Raw genomic sequence first — 14,834 nt, 5'->3', positions numbered from 1 at the left:
CAGGTGGAAAGAGACAACTGATTCCCAAAAGTTGTCTTCCGACCTTTACATACATGCTGTGGCACACATATATTCCCCCCCCCCCCCTCTCTCTCTCTCTCTCTCTGTTGTTGTTGTTTGTTTGTTTTAGTTCTATTTAGTTTTACTGTTCTATTGCAGGCATAAAGTACAGCCCCTAACCTGCTCTAGACCTCTGCCAGGAGCAAAGGGCAGCAATGGCTCCTGGGTAGGGGCAAAGCAGTAGAAAGTCAGGAGCTCCTTCATGCCAGGTGTGGCGGTGGCAGGAGTAAGGGAGCCTCATGCAGATTTCACTGTCCCATTGATCTCACTGTGGAACACAAATTCAAAAAACAAGATTACTATGACTTTCAAGTCACCGCGGAGCCCAGCGCCTCCCCATGAGTAGGGAGTCCTGTGTGACTGGTGCTAGAACTCAGAAAAACTCAAACAGAAGGGCCCCAAGCTGTAAAGCCTAAGATTGGATAACCAGAGCTCACCAGATGGCATTTTGCTCTTAGTTGTGCTCAAGGGTATTTCAACATTAGAAATTTGAAAGAGCTGAACTATTGAAAATGGGCAACCTCCCTTTCTCTCTCTCTCTCACTCTCTCCTTCTCTTTCTCTCCCCATCTCCCTCCCTATCTCTGCTTCCTGTTTTTGCATCAGATATAAGAAATTGTAACCCCCAATAAACTTTTTCTTCTAGAAGATGCCTTGGGTATGGCGTCTATTCATAGCAATATAATAGTAACTAATATAACTTCATACCTTGTTTATTATCCTACTCAAGATTATTGGCTTCTAGTTCCCGTCTCTTTGTGTCTTTACCTATCAAATTCCAGTTGTATATCCCATCTATGCATTTACAGCCACCAAAAATATGTCTAGCTATTGTCAAATAGCCCCTGAAAGTAGGGGTAAAGGGCAAAGCTGCCTCCAGTGCTTTCTGTAGGGTTCTTTGTTTCTACTTGGGGAACGAAAGCATTACAGATTCTCTCTGTCCCATGTCTATAGGCATTGCTGATACCTAGATGCACCTGTCAACTTTATTCACAGCCTTGCCCTCTGGTGACATGCAGTATGAGGAACAGGGGTACAGTCCCTTTACTGCATCTAAGTTACTAACCAGTCTGGCTCGGGTAGCTTACCGTCAGCACACTTCAAACGTCATCAGCTACAGTCAAGCCACACTATCCAACACAGGGCCCCTTTCATCGGAAAGCACTGAGTATCTCATCTAATTCACTGCATTACCATAGGAAGAATGAAGAGGAGAATGGTTGCATGGCACATTTTCATACAGCCTTAAGATTTAAGAACTGTGAAGACAAGCCATCACCTGCTAGGGACCATTTGCAATCAAGAGTTCCCAAGGGGCCAAAGTAAGCTGGGGCTTCGGATGAAGGCACCTCCTTGCCTACCATCTTCTCTTTCCATCTTCTTCCCTTAACTTCCTGATTCATCTCCTCCTACGTGAGTCACACCGAAAGCCCGAGCTCACAGTTAACTTGGAGGAAACATGGGCTGAAGACGTTTCTCTTTACCCATAAGTCCGTGAAGGAAACATGACCAGTGTGTGATCATACTCATGGGACCGGACCACAAAGCCAACCCAAGAAGATGTGGCTTAAAGTTAGTCAGCAGGAGTGTCCATATGACCTCAGGGGTTTAAACCATCTCTCTGTTCCGTTTTGTTTGTTTTTTAAGGCACTAAGTAAGGCCAAAGCCAGAGAAGGGGTAATTGGCAGCTCAGACTGAGCTGTTCAGAAGGATCCACAGTCAGACTGAAGAAGTTAATTATTTGGTTGTGAGACTAGCCTTTAACATGGCTTTTGGTTTTTGGTTTTTGAAGACAGGGTTTCTCTATGTAGCTCTGGCTGTCCTGGACTCACTTTGTAGACCAGGCTGGCCTCAAACTCACAGAGATCTGCCTGCCTCTGCCTCCCAAGTTCTGGGATTAAAGGCGTGCACCACCACGCCCGGCTAGAAGTTAATTATTTGAAATGAGACTGAAACCCATGCTGAGTGAAGAAAACCATGCTTGCGACTGGGGAGCCTGAAGGGGCACAAACATTGGGAGTTGAGGACACCCCAACACCTGAGCCCAGACTAAGAAGCCTGGGTAGCACCCAGCAACCTGGAAGCCCTGCCTCCTCACTCCAAGGTCACTGCTCTCTCTTTCTGATAGGCCCATTTGTTTTCTCTCCTGTAAGGCTTTGTGTAGCAGTATTAGCACTCTTACATCTGATTTCCCCCAGAACATTAAATTCAAGACGCTGAGAGCCGAGACTAAGGGGTCTTTCCAGTGCCTGGCTCAGGCCCCCAAGGCACACATTTTGGTGATGGATGACTGACTGAGCATCATTCTTCCTGTCTCCAAGTTTCTGAGGTATGCGGGAGGTCAGAGCCTCACAGACCCCGCCCAGGCATCTATAAAGTGGAAAGTCCATATCAGGGCAGCCTCAGGAACAGATTCTGTGTCTTGCCTGGAAGCCTCGGGAAGCGGTGATTTCTCCCATAAGGAACCTGGAACTTCTTGGTAACTGGACCCACTTAATCCTTTGGGAAATTCCGGAACAGAGAATAGCACCTTGGGATCCATACCGCTTTAAGGCAAAGAAGATGCACTGTTGCTCTCCCCGTGGGATGCCTCTAACAAACACAGTGGCGGCTTCAGAAAGCTCATGTGATCCAATGAGTACATCCACAGGATACATGGCAGGGCGTGGTGTGGTGAAGAAAAAGGACATGCTTGAGGTTTTATGTAATGAGTCAGAGACCTTGCCATTATCTGCAGGGCAAGCTGCTAATCGCTCGCTTGTCCACGTCACCATCCTCAAACACATACAATGGGGAATTGCTATATACTGTATAATAGGCAGCCTTTCACAGGATGGTGAAAACACCGGTATCCTCAAACATCAATTTGGAAGTCAGAGCCATCATTTTCAATCTCAGCTATGCTCATAGAAGGACAGGCAAGATGTTTATGTTATCACTATTCAGTCATGTACAGCAATGAAGGTGGTTAAGCACTTACTTCATCATTGTCAGAGAAAAGGAGAGAAGTGTGTGCCCAGCATAGGACTGGCGCAAGCCGGTAAGTGCTTGTGGTGTTGAGTTTTGCTTATGAGCTTGACTCGATCTGAGATCAAGGAAGAGGCAAGCTGCCGGGTACACTTGTGATGTCATCAGGTTAACAGAAATGGAAAGACCTGCCCTAAGTGTGGCCAGTGCCTTGCTTTGGCTGCCAGATACAAGGTGGTCAGAGGAAAAAGCTTTTATCTTTCTGTCTGTTTGACTTTGCATCTTGCCGGCAAGTTCATCTACCCAGTTTATGCGTTCGTCAACATCATTGCTGCTGCCACTGTCTTCCTTCACTGACGTCAGAATCCAGTTCCCCAGGCTTCCAATGCAGAGTGAAGGTCAGTGACTCTCCAGGAACCCTCTAGGCCTTCGGTACTGCTGGGACATCCAGACTCGTGGACTGAGCATCCGAGGTGTCAGCCTCTCTAATGTGAAGTCAGCCACTGTTGGTAATCCAGCTCCTACTGTGAAAAACAATCTAATAAACCCCCTTTAATATGTCTTTATTCTCTCAGTTCTGGTCCTCTAATGCAGGAGTTCTCAACCTGTGGGTCAAGACCTCTTTAGGGGTTTCATGTCTATCCAATATTTACATTATAATTTTTGTTTTTGTTTTTGTTTTTTGAGACAGGGTTTCTCTGTGAAGCCTTGGCTGTCCTGGATTTGTTTTGTAGACTAGGCTGGCCTCGAACTCACAGAGATCTACCTGCCTCTGCTTCCCTGAGTGCTGGGAATAAAGGCGTGCGTTACCACTGCCCAGCTACATCACAGTTTATAACAGTAGCAAAACTACAGTTATAGGGTAGCAACAAAATAATTTTGTGGTTGGGTTTCACCACAACGTGAGAAATTGTATTAAAGTGTCACAACATTAAGAAGGCTGAGAACCGCCGCTCCAGAGAACGCTGACTAATGCCGAACGCATCAAGCTGAAGAGCAGATGAAGGAGCAAATGTAAGCATGGCCTCAGTGGGTAAAGATCAGAAGGCTGTAGACTGTACATCATACACTATCTGGGTCCAGTAAATGATTGACAGCTAACTCTTGCTCAGCCCAGTTGGGGACTGATTAATGCTATTTATCATCCAGCTCATGATTTTCTCTGCATGTGTTGTGTGACTCCGGAGACGATGGGGAAAGAAGCAGACTTGATGCGTTATCACAAGACTAACTCCTGCGAACGCATGCTCTTCCCAGGCTGAAAAACACCCAGAGCCTCTATCTGAGCAATGGCCACATCAAAACAGCTATCAGAGAGACAAGACAGTCAGTAGACATCTACATTTGAAGCCTGCGGTGTCGGTATGACAATCCTAGACAAACCCAGCTGCCAGGTTTGATCGTTAGTGGATCCAGGAAAGGGGCTTATAGGCTGGGACTTGGGGTTCAGGATGAAGATAACAGCTCAGGACTTGACCCAGGTGGCCAACAAGAACATCTAAGAATACTGTGCCCCCCCCAAAAAAAAAATCAATGAAAATAAATGTAACCTGGTAAGACTGTCCTCACATGGAAGAGAGATTGGGCTATGTTTTCAGAATCTCTGTTGAAGTGGAGTTTACAAGAAGACCACTTTGAAGTCAAAGTAACTACTGAACGAATACTGCATGTTAAGGGGCTATTGGGTATCAGGCACTGGGTGGGTGCTGTGCCAATATAAGCTAATTTTAGAAAGCCTGGAAGACAACTATCAGAGAAGTCAGTGAGGGCCCAGACAGACTAGCCTGCATTCTCAAGCTAGGAAGCAGGGACAGGATTAGACTACAGTTGACTTTAAAGACGGCCTGAGTCCTGCTCAAGGCTTCCAGTCCCCATTGTACATTCACTCAATGCCCAAGGACTTCTTAGCTGTCTTTTCAGGAGGAAGCCTGATGAACTCTTTATACAACGATCCTTCATTTAGCTATAGCATGTAGTGGGGTTACATGTACCCTGAAGGGGCATGTTTTCGGTTCCTTCTTTTCAGTCCTTAGGTTTGAACCTGTGGCCTCTCACATGATAGGTAAGTGTTCCGCCACTGAGCCATAGTCTCGGTTCCCGTTGGCACATCCTCCATATGAAGTGTGGCTTTTGCTATGCTGTTTCTGTGTTTCTGATGGAACAAATTCCAACATTGGTGAAGGATGCGAGTCCCACTTGGCATCCTTACTGTAATCAGGGCCACTCTCCAGCACTCCTCAATGGCCCCTTGTCTTCCAAGGCCGTACATGATGTGAGCATTACCATCCTCCGTCTTTCCAGATGACCTAGGCCTATTCTGTCTCTTCCGGCCCCAGAGACTGCATTTTCTCTCTACCTTATTCTCTCCAGATGTGTAGACAGAAGCTCTTGTGTACTGTATGGAAGCATCACCTGTCAATAAAAAGCTGATGGCCTATTAGCTGAGGCAATAAATAAGAGGTGGGGCTTCCAACAGAGAGAGAGATGAGATGGACTCTGAGATAGAGTTGGGGTGGGGGTGGGGATGAGGTGGAGATTTGCCCTAGACTCTGAGGAAGACGGACGCATGAAACCGAGGAGAGGTAACCAGCCATGTGGCACACATAGAATAGAACAAACGCGTAAGATAAGTTATCAGCTGGCTGGGGAACAAGCCAAAGCTTGTGGCCTAGGCATATAGTCATAAATAATAAAGTCTCAGAGTCATTATTTTGGGAACTGGGGCACAGGTGGAATAACCCACAGTTACACAGACACCCTCCCTGGCCCAGGTAGAATGTTCCGCCTCTGGTTTAGGTCTAGACGGGACTATAAAAACACAAGAGGCATCCTCTTCCTGGGAACTTTAACACAAGGGAGTAGACATAGGTGTTGTTGGATTGTACACAGAGACATTTGAAATAACCCCAGGACCAGCAGGATAGGGTTGCCAATCCCAGACCTAGGAACGCGAAGGGACGTGGGGATGTTTCCAGAACAGAGGAGCACATAGCTCCTGCTGGTACATCTGAAGAAGCAGTGCAGGGCTGGGCATGGGGTTGGGAGCCATATGCTGCTCTAGGCAGAATGGGTGCTCAGTCATCTACGAAGGGACACACCCAGGTGTGGTGCAGCTGGCAAGAACAAGAGTAAACAGAAAGGTGGCTCCTTCTCCCCTTCTGCCTTCTTCGTGTCTCCTGTTAGCAGAACATAACAAAAAGACAGCTGTTGTCTAGAAATGGTACTTTCAGAGTCCTACCCTTGTGTTCCAGAGCCAAGTGCAGCACAGGTGCTGAGCTACACTGATGGCGCGGAATGCTGATCACAGCCATAACTGAATTTTTGTGATTATTTACTATTCGTCTTCCACCGCCAGGCTGCAGGCATCCCCACACTGCAGGCTACATGTGTCCCAGGATAGCTATGAATGTGGCAATGTTGCATGGGAACATCAAGTCTGGGTACCACCGAGCCTGGACTGTACGTTCACTGATGGAAAAGCTACAGTGACTTGCATGAGTGCTGTCTTCACGCAGAGCAGGCATCCGAGATACAGAGAATCTTCAATAGTTAATTCACTGAAATGGATTCATGAAAGAAGTGTTACTAATGAATTAGTAGAACAAGCACTAAAATTCTTATCTTTTAAGATTCATTTTTCAATTTAAGTAGGTACCAGAAGAGAGTGCCGGATCCCCGGAAGCTGGAGTTATAAGCAGTTGTAAGCCACCAGATGTGAACTCAGGTCTTCTCAAAGAGCAGGGAGCATTCTTAACCTTGGAGATACTTCTGCAGCCAGGTTCTGGGATTCTCCTATAAGGGTTTGTTGACAAAGGACTTTTAGGACAAAGGGAACAAGAGAAGTAGTTCCAGGTGAGGGGATGATATTTGACAAGATGGCTCTGTGGTAAAGTGTTTGCCGCACAAACATGAGGAACCAAGTTCAGCTTTGGGCCTGACACATCTGTGATCCTAGTTCTAGGGAAGGGAGGGGGGTTGGAAGAGAGACAAAGGGAAAGAGAGGGAGGGAGGGAGGGACAGATGGGGGAGGGAGGGAAGAAAGAGGAGAAAGAGAGGGAGGGAGAGAGAGAGAGGGAGGGAGGGAGAGAGGAAGGGTAGAGGAGAAGAGTGCAGTAATATTAGCAAGGCATGAGCTAAAGACAGTGATGTCAGTCAAACACTTGTCTCAGCCTTGTCCTACAGGACCCTAAACCAATAATTATTCTCCAGGCCTGCCACCCCCTTTGGGGACTCTGTCAGGCATTAGCTGCAGTGGCTGTCTCTTGGGATCGAAGGAATCCATACAAACTCCCTGGAGAGATGGTTTCCGAAAAATGAGAGAGATTTTCCTGAGAAGCGGCAGTTTGTAAGCCTCAGCAGTCAGCACCCACAGCACCGGAGATGGTACACCCACCTGTGCAGAGGGTTCAGGGTGAGGGAAAGCACATCTTTCAGTGAAGGGCGGTGCCCACACTTCAAGGGGAACTGTGGCAGAGGTTTCTGGATCTTTCTGTGAGTGTAGGTTCCTTTTTGCTGCACTTGTGAATGATAGAGTGGATTCCTTTCATCTTGTGGGGATATATATATATATATATATATATATATTTTTTTTTTTAATCAAACATGGCAGAAGCTAAAATGTTAATTGCCCACATTCCTGGGTAGCCTGGGCCTTGGCATGTCTTCTGGAGCCAGGAGCAACCACAGGCATAGCCTTAGCACCCCAGGGGCCCTCAAATGGCAGATTCCATCCCCACACGTCTCCTCTGTCGAAGAAAGACAGGCCCCTCACTCCTTCCCTAGCTGCCCGGCAGGTGCCCACTCAGTGGTGGCCTGGCAGCCAGCACCAAAGAATGTCACTCTGGCCTGAGGCCCAGCCTCAGACAAAAGCCCTTTTGGAGCTAAGCCTACATCCTCTGGCTGACAGGACCCTCCCCCATCACCAACCAAGGAAGGCAGCTAAATTCATCTCTCTCCGACTGATGCTCCCCACAGGGCAAGGCCATCTCCCTACTCAGGAAGCAAAAGGCGTCTGAACCCTTGCTGGCTGCCTTTGGCTGTCAGACAAATAGCTGACTGTCTTCACAAGGAACCCGAGAGGATGATCAGACAGCATTGCTCCAGACCAGGCCAGGGAAGCCTCCAGACACACGTGTGCACAGGGACCTGGGGGGAGGGGACCCACGAGCCTAGAACAAAGGACAAAGGCTGAGCCCCAAGCAAACCTTCACACCCAACCTGCCTCTGGCTGGGAGTTTAGAGTCATGCTGATGTGAGTTTGAATTTCTACTCTGTTGTGAGTAGGAGTCAGCCACTGGGCAGGTCCCTCAGTCTTCACCACCTTTCCATGAAGAGAGTAATACCACATGATTACCTGTTTTGAACCCAGTCTTCTGATGCACACTCCCTGATCCATCACACAAGCGAAGTCCTTAAGCCTCCAGTTTGCAAATGAATGGGTTTGGTAAAGTCCTTCAGTTACTAGCGTTCTACTTGCTAGGCTTTCAAACTGGTACATAAGAGACCTCCTCCAAGGCTGACCCTAAAGCCTGCATCTCCCATAAGCATGGCCTTTGTTGTTTGGGATGCTAACAACTACTGCAGCTCTTTGTTCGCTGTCTTTTGGCCGACTGTCAGCTCATGGGAAAGTGTTGGCACTGAAGCCAATTTGAATTGATTCGGCAAGTGAAATTTCAAGGGACAATGTGCAAGGTGTCTCAGAGAGCTAGAGTCGGCCGAACTCTCTGTCATCTGCTCATAAGAGCCCAAGTCATGTTCCGATGGTGGGAGACTTATTTTCACATTTGGTATTTCAGTCCATCTTCAAAGTGACGTTCGGAGGTTTGATATTGATCTGCCTGCTTTGCAATTATCCCTTTCACACATAAGAAAACCAATACGGGCTTAAGTGAAGTCTGGAGGGGGGAATATGGCGTACCTACTGCTCTGATGGTGGGATCTAGGCTTTTGTTTAGGAAGCGTTATTTCAGCAATTTACTGAGCATCTATATTACAGTATAGTGAACACCTCATGGTTAGAGAGGCAGGTGTGTAAACCACACAGTGTGATATGTCTTATAGCATACACACCTCCACCAGCCTCACCAGCATCTCCTTGCTCCAAGTTGTTTTGCAGCATTCACAGCAGGCTTCCATGTAGAAGGCGGCACGGCTCTAATTCCTGGTCAGGTGATGAACTGTGTCTGGGCCGCTGTTCATGGAGCTGAGCACTTACAAAGTGGAACTGTGATAATGACTTTCCTGTCATGTTACACGTCAGAAGTCTTGAGATATTCGTGGTTCATATACATAGTATGAATTGTCTCTGTTTATCAGAGATCACTGTTGAAAGTTGACCTACAGCTCCTAAAGAGAGATGGTTGAAGTCCCAACCAACTATCATACTCATAACTATGACTTTATTTGGAACTAGAGTCATTGAGTATGTCATCAAGTTAAGTAAGTCATAGTGAATTAATATGGAGCCTAAACCCAATAATTAGGAGGCTTGGAGACTCTGACCTTTGGGAAAGAAGGCCATGTGACACAGAGGAGGGATCAGTGACACAACTGCAAAGCTCCAGATGCCCTGGAGCACCTGTAGTGACATGGAAAGTCCTCCTTGGGGCCAGAAGGAACTAATCCCGCTGATGCCTCGACTCTTCCTACTCAACTATGAGATAATCAAGTTTGCTTTCAGTTACCCAGGTTGTGCTTCCAGGAGGGATTATTACGTCCGGAGCCTATTGCAGCCTCTTGGTAGAAGGGAGACAGTGTTCCCACTTGTGCTTCTAACTTAATTGCTTGGCAGCCTTTCTTATTTTCGGCTTATCTGGGTCACCTTTCTGCCTTTCTGGGCCAAATGTCTTAGTCTGTGTCCCCTGAACAGAGAAGTCATGAGTAGAATCTAGGGCCAGAGGACAGGGAAGAAGTGTGTGTGTGTGTGTGTGTGTGTGTGTGTGTGTGTGTGTGTGTGTGTGTGCGTGTGTTGGGGGTGATTCAAATAACTGGCTAACTGAGGTGCCTACAAATCAAAGTGGACACTGGCCTGCTAGGTTCGTCCAGCACCCCTCAGTCTCTACCAGTTACAGGGCGCTCCTGGCTGGCATACACCCCTCCCCAGCCTCTCTCTTGAACTCTCCAGCCCACCTGTTGGGCTGGGCTTCCCTGCCCACAGCTCCTCTGGCCCCTGTATAACTCAACCATTTTGGCTGTGCCAGTCTGTTGGCCAGTGTGTTTGCCCAGCTCCCCTCTCTTGCTTAGGGGTTCCTCACCCCTTTCCTCTCCCCTCCCACAGCCCACCCCAGTCTGTTCATGATCACTCTGGACTCTCCTCAGTGCCCCTGCCTCTGACTAGGCTCCTTCTTTTATCAACAGTAAATTTTCTCCTCTGTCTTACCTAGAAACAAGTCATAGCCTTTCTTTTTTATTTATTTGTTTTATTAAAATATTACCTGTACCCTCCATTCTTCTCTGCTATTAATGGGGTTTTTTAAAGAATTACTAGCTTTTTTACTAAAATCACAGTTCTCGTTACATAAATAACTTGGATTTACTTTATGAAATTTAAGAAACACCAGAAAGTAAATGAAACAAATAAAAACAATCTACCCACCATATCCAGATGGCTGCCTTCTTTGAGTGTGAATGCGCTTTCTTTCTCATAAACCAAAGCTCCACCTTGCTGGTGTATGTGCTTTCTTTGTCTCTCCTTTGATAAACACAGATTGTTTTGAGGAACACGCTTGAGACCTATTCTGGTGTCTCCCTTTATTCCATGTGTCCATTCTGTGTTCCTCATCCCAAGCCAGTGGGGTAGCCAAGTCCCCAACAATAGAGTCAGCTCTCTCTCTAGCTGAGTTCATCTGGAAGGCCCTGGTATAGCAAGCAGCACAAGGATATCAGTGTACTCCACAGAAGTTCCCTTAAGTGTGGCCGATCCTTTCCCAGCAAACATCCAATTTACTGATGCTAAGACTTCAGGTGTTAGGAGCTGAGCTCACTTCACTCCTTCCTTCTGCAAAGACCTTGTTTCAGGGTATCCCTTCACTCCTTAAGGACCTACGCTCCCTTTCTTCTCCCGAGGTCACATCCCTCCCAGCCAGGATGATTTATCTCCTGGATCCTTCCTGTCAGTCCTCGGGATCTCTCTGTTTCTCTTTACCCAGCTCTGGCTCCCAGGAAGCTTACCTGTAGGGTGCATGTGTACCCCAAAGTGCAGGCTGGCCCTCTGCCTTCTTTCTGATTGGGTTTGGCATCCTCAGGACATTTGGAGGTGGCAGAAAGAGAAGCAGGAGCATTGTCTCCTGTGTTCCCTCCCAGGAAGGATGTTCTGAAGGGCAAGTGATGCTGCGGTCCCCTCATCCTCAGGAGGAGGCTCTCTAGGTGGCTCTCCACTGAATCTGGCCCCTACCAGTCAGGGCACAGGCGTATCACTTGACTGTTGTGGCTCTAGGCCACCTTCTCCCTGTCATCAAGTGCTCTTCCTGGCCCTGTTCACACCTTTGTAATTAGTCTTTTTATTCATTCTTCAGGCATGCAATTCTATGCTTGTTTCTTCCTTCTGGGGCTGTGAGAGATATAGACACTGCACAGGAATCCTTATAATATAGTGAATGTCCCTGTGTGGGTGTGCATCTATTTAACAAATGGATTGTTACTATGCTCCAAATAAGATCGTATTCCTGCTTATATCCCGACACTATATTTTTATGGTCTGTATTCCTATGTAGACTCCAGGTTGTTGCTCCCAAGCGCAGCACAGCACTGCTCACCAGCATCCTTCCATTCACTCCCACAGCCCTGGTGAGACACACATCCCGTTTTCTGACATCCTACTCAACACCATTTTTAAATAATTCATTGGGTGGCCTGAGTTCTGAATTTACACCCAGTACAGTAATATCACAAGCAAACCATGCTGCATGCACTGTACAACCCCGCCCCCCTGCCAGTCCACATTACTCAGTTCAACAGAGTGACCCTAACTCCATAAGAGGTGCTTTGAAGCAGTTATGGTTCGTCTGAAATGGTCCCCAAAGGCTCTTAGTTTGAACACCTGGGCTCCAGCCAGAGCTGATGTTTGTAGGGGGGTGGTGGAAACTTGGGACGGTGGGTCCTGGCCTTGAGAAGTAGACCACTCACTAGAGATGAATAGTGAAGGCTACAGCCTGCCCTGCTTCCAGTCCTGTGCCAGCTCCCTCCATCAGGGCCACAACACCTTCATGCATTAACATCTGAAACTGTGACACGTGCACATACGCACACACACACACACACACACACACACACACACACACACACACACACACATCTCTCTGACCAAACTTGCTTCTGTTGGGTCTTTTGACACAGGAGTGAGAAAAGCAACTACTACAGGTTATATTTTTTCATGGCTTTTTTTTTTAAACTGCTAGAGTCATAGATTGCATAACAAAATACATAACAAGAACCACACAGGCTACTGATGATAGAGCACTGCGTATGCGCTATGTTCTCTCCTAGGCCTCATTGGAGCTTTAGCGCATTCAACAGTATGTGAAGCCAGCTTGGACCAGCTTGCAAGAGCTGATCATTAAATTTTCAAGAACTTTGGAAGCCGGTTATGAACAGCAGTTATTAAAAACTATATTATGTAAGCTCACAATTAAATAAATTGCATTAAAAAAAACAAATGCAATAAAAGCTCATCAGTTCCTAATTACTCCTCCGCCCTTAACTGTTATCTGGGCTCGCCTAACCTCCTGTATCTGTGCTGTGGGGATGCCGGATAACGATGCACATTTCTTCCCAACTCCACATTCAGAGACACCGCAGTGCTACCTTGAAATCAGCTGCTGTGGGAGCATTTGTACTGTGGAAATGAGCAGGCACTGCAAATTGAGTTCTGCCTCAAGAGGCAAGTGCTAAACACCGATCACTTAATCCTTACACCATCCCTACAGATGAAAAAGATAAGATTTGGAGGAGATGAATATTCCAAGTCTTAAAGCTAATCCAAAAGCAAAAAGGTAACGTTAGAACTGTGACTTTAACTCATTACGTTCCTGAAAAGATATAGGCTATAGCCACTAGTGTTGTTCATCCCTCAAGAGGGCGTTGGTATTAAAGGCTAATCTCCAGAGGGGCACTGTTTGGAAGTAATAGAACCTCCTAGGGGTAAGGCCTTTTAGATCGTCGATGGGGAGTGACACCTGTGGTAGCTCTCTTGTGACTCTTTAGATACTGTCCTGTGACCCCTCAGGAGAAGGCTATTATTAATGAAGTAACCCTGGCCTGACACATGCTATTTCTCTCTGCTTGCTATTACCTGAGCTCCGGCCATGATGTGCCACCACCTGACAGTCTCACCAGATGCCACACCCATGGTCCTGACGCTTGGGTTTTGAACTTCTAAACCTGTAAACTAAGGAAACATCTTCTCTTCACAAAGTTATCTACCTTGGAATAGGGATGAAGCCCCCCACAAATCCACCTTCACAAAGGTACCATAGAACAATCAATGCACAGGCAGTAGGGTGTGGCTGTTCTCATCCTAGTGCAGACAAGAAAACTAAGCAGATGGGTTGGTGTTATTGGTTCAAAATTACATAGGTAATAAGGAAAAAGCTAGTGGGATACAGCCAAGACTTATGCTCCCACAGCCAAAACACTTACCCACACTGAGATCCTCTTAAGAAGTGGAATGGCCAGGACAGAGGCAGCCTTCGTCTCCATCGTCTCCATCATCTCCATCATCTCCATCGTCTCCATCATCTCCATCGTCTCCATCGTCTCCATCATCTCCATCATCTCCATTGTCACCATCATCTCCATCATCTCCATCGTCTCCATCATCTCTATCATCTCCATCGTCTCCATCTCCAGGTCTCAGTCCCACCTCCTGTCTCTCTTGCCACATGATAGTTTAGCTCCCATTCTCCCAAGGCTTGCTTTGTTTCCCTCTTTCTTCTTTGCTTTGCTCACTCCCACCTCAGAGTCCCCAAATTTGCATGCCTTCAAACTAAAGGACTTGCCCAGGCTTACAATGACTGTGTTCCAGAAAGTACCAGCTTCCCAGGAGATAACATCTGACTGGGACAGCTTGGGTTACTCAGCTGCCTTGGCTCAATCAACAAGTCCAGCCAGGTTGCTAGGCACATACCCCTGGGGACAAGATGAGACACTGAGGGTGTGTGGGACTGTAACACCCTGCATGTGCCTCCAGCCTCCCTATTGGGCACCCAGCCAGTGGGACCCTGTGATGCAAGCAACAAGTACAGAATTAGCCACTCCCTGGGTCTCAGAATGAACACCACATATACTTAGTCAGTTAACAGAGTAACACTTCAAAGTGCATTTCATCATCATCATCATCATCATCATCATCATCATCCTTTATTGAGAGAGATCCAAGGCACAGAGAGGTTTAGAAATTTGCCCATGATCAGCAGCCATGGAGGACGAGTTCCAGTTCACCCTGCAGATACCCAAAGCCCAGATACTCAGAGTCCTTGCATGAAACGGCATGCTGCTTGCAGGTGACCTATACCCATCCACTAACCATCTCTAGATTAGTTATCTTGTTGGTTTGACTGCTGTGCTAGTGCCCATCGTACCACATGGTTTAAGGGACAGCGACAAGGGCAAAAAGTCTGGGCAAGTTTATGCCACACAGATGTTTCTCCAAAGAACTTTTTGACCCACAGTTGACTGGATCGTAGGATCCCGAGGCCACAGAGAATAAAGAGCAGGGTACATTTAGCAAGTGGCATGGCCTGAAGTCCAGCCTCAACTGGCTGTCCTTCATATGGACACTCTAGTCCACTCTGCTCCCAGCCTGTAGGTGAC

At 47.2% G+C, this 14,834-nt stretch overlaps 1 long non-coding RNA gene across 1 annotated transcript in view; it reads right to left on the bottom strand.

The window, feature by feature from the left end:
* The window catches only part of LOC311579034, a 30,024-nt gene extending 16,241 nt beyond the window's left edge, over positions 1-13,783 (bottom strand). The window contains exon 1 of the long non-coding RNA XR_014773035.1: positions 13,668-13,783. This is a non-coding gene — a long non-coding RNA (uncharacterized lncRNA). The remainder of the gene's footprint in view (positions 1-13,667) is intronic.
* Between the last annotated feature and the right edge of the window lie 1,051 nt (positions 13,784-14,834).

This window comes from Acomys minous (assembly GCF_964271855.1).
Source record: "Acomys minous genome assembly, chromosome: 12".
Lineage (NCBI taxonomy): Eukaryota > Metazoa > Chordata > Mammalia > Rodentia > Muridae > Acomys > Acomys minous.
This window is presented reverse-complemented; position numbering and strand designations above follow the sequence as displayed.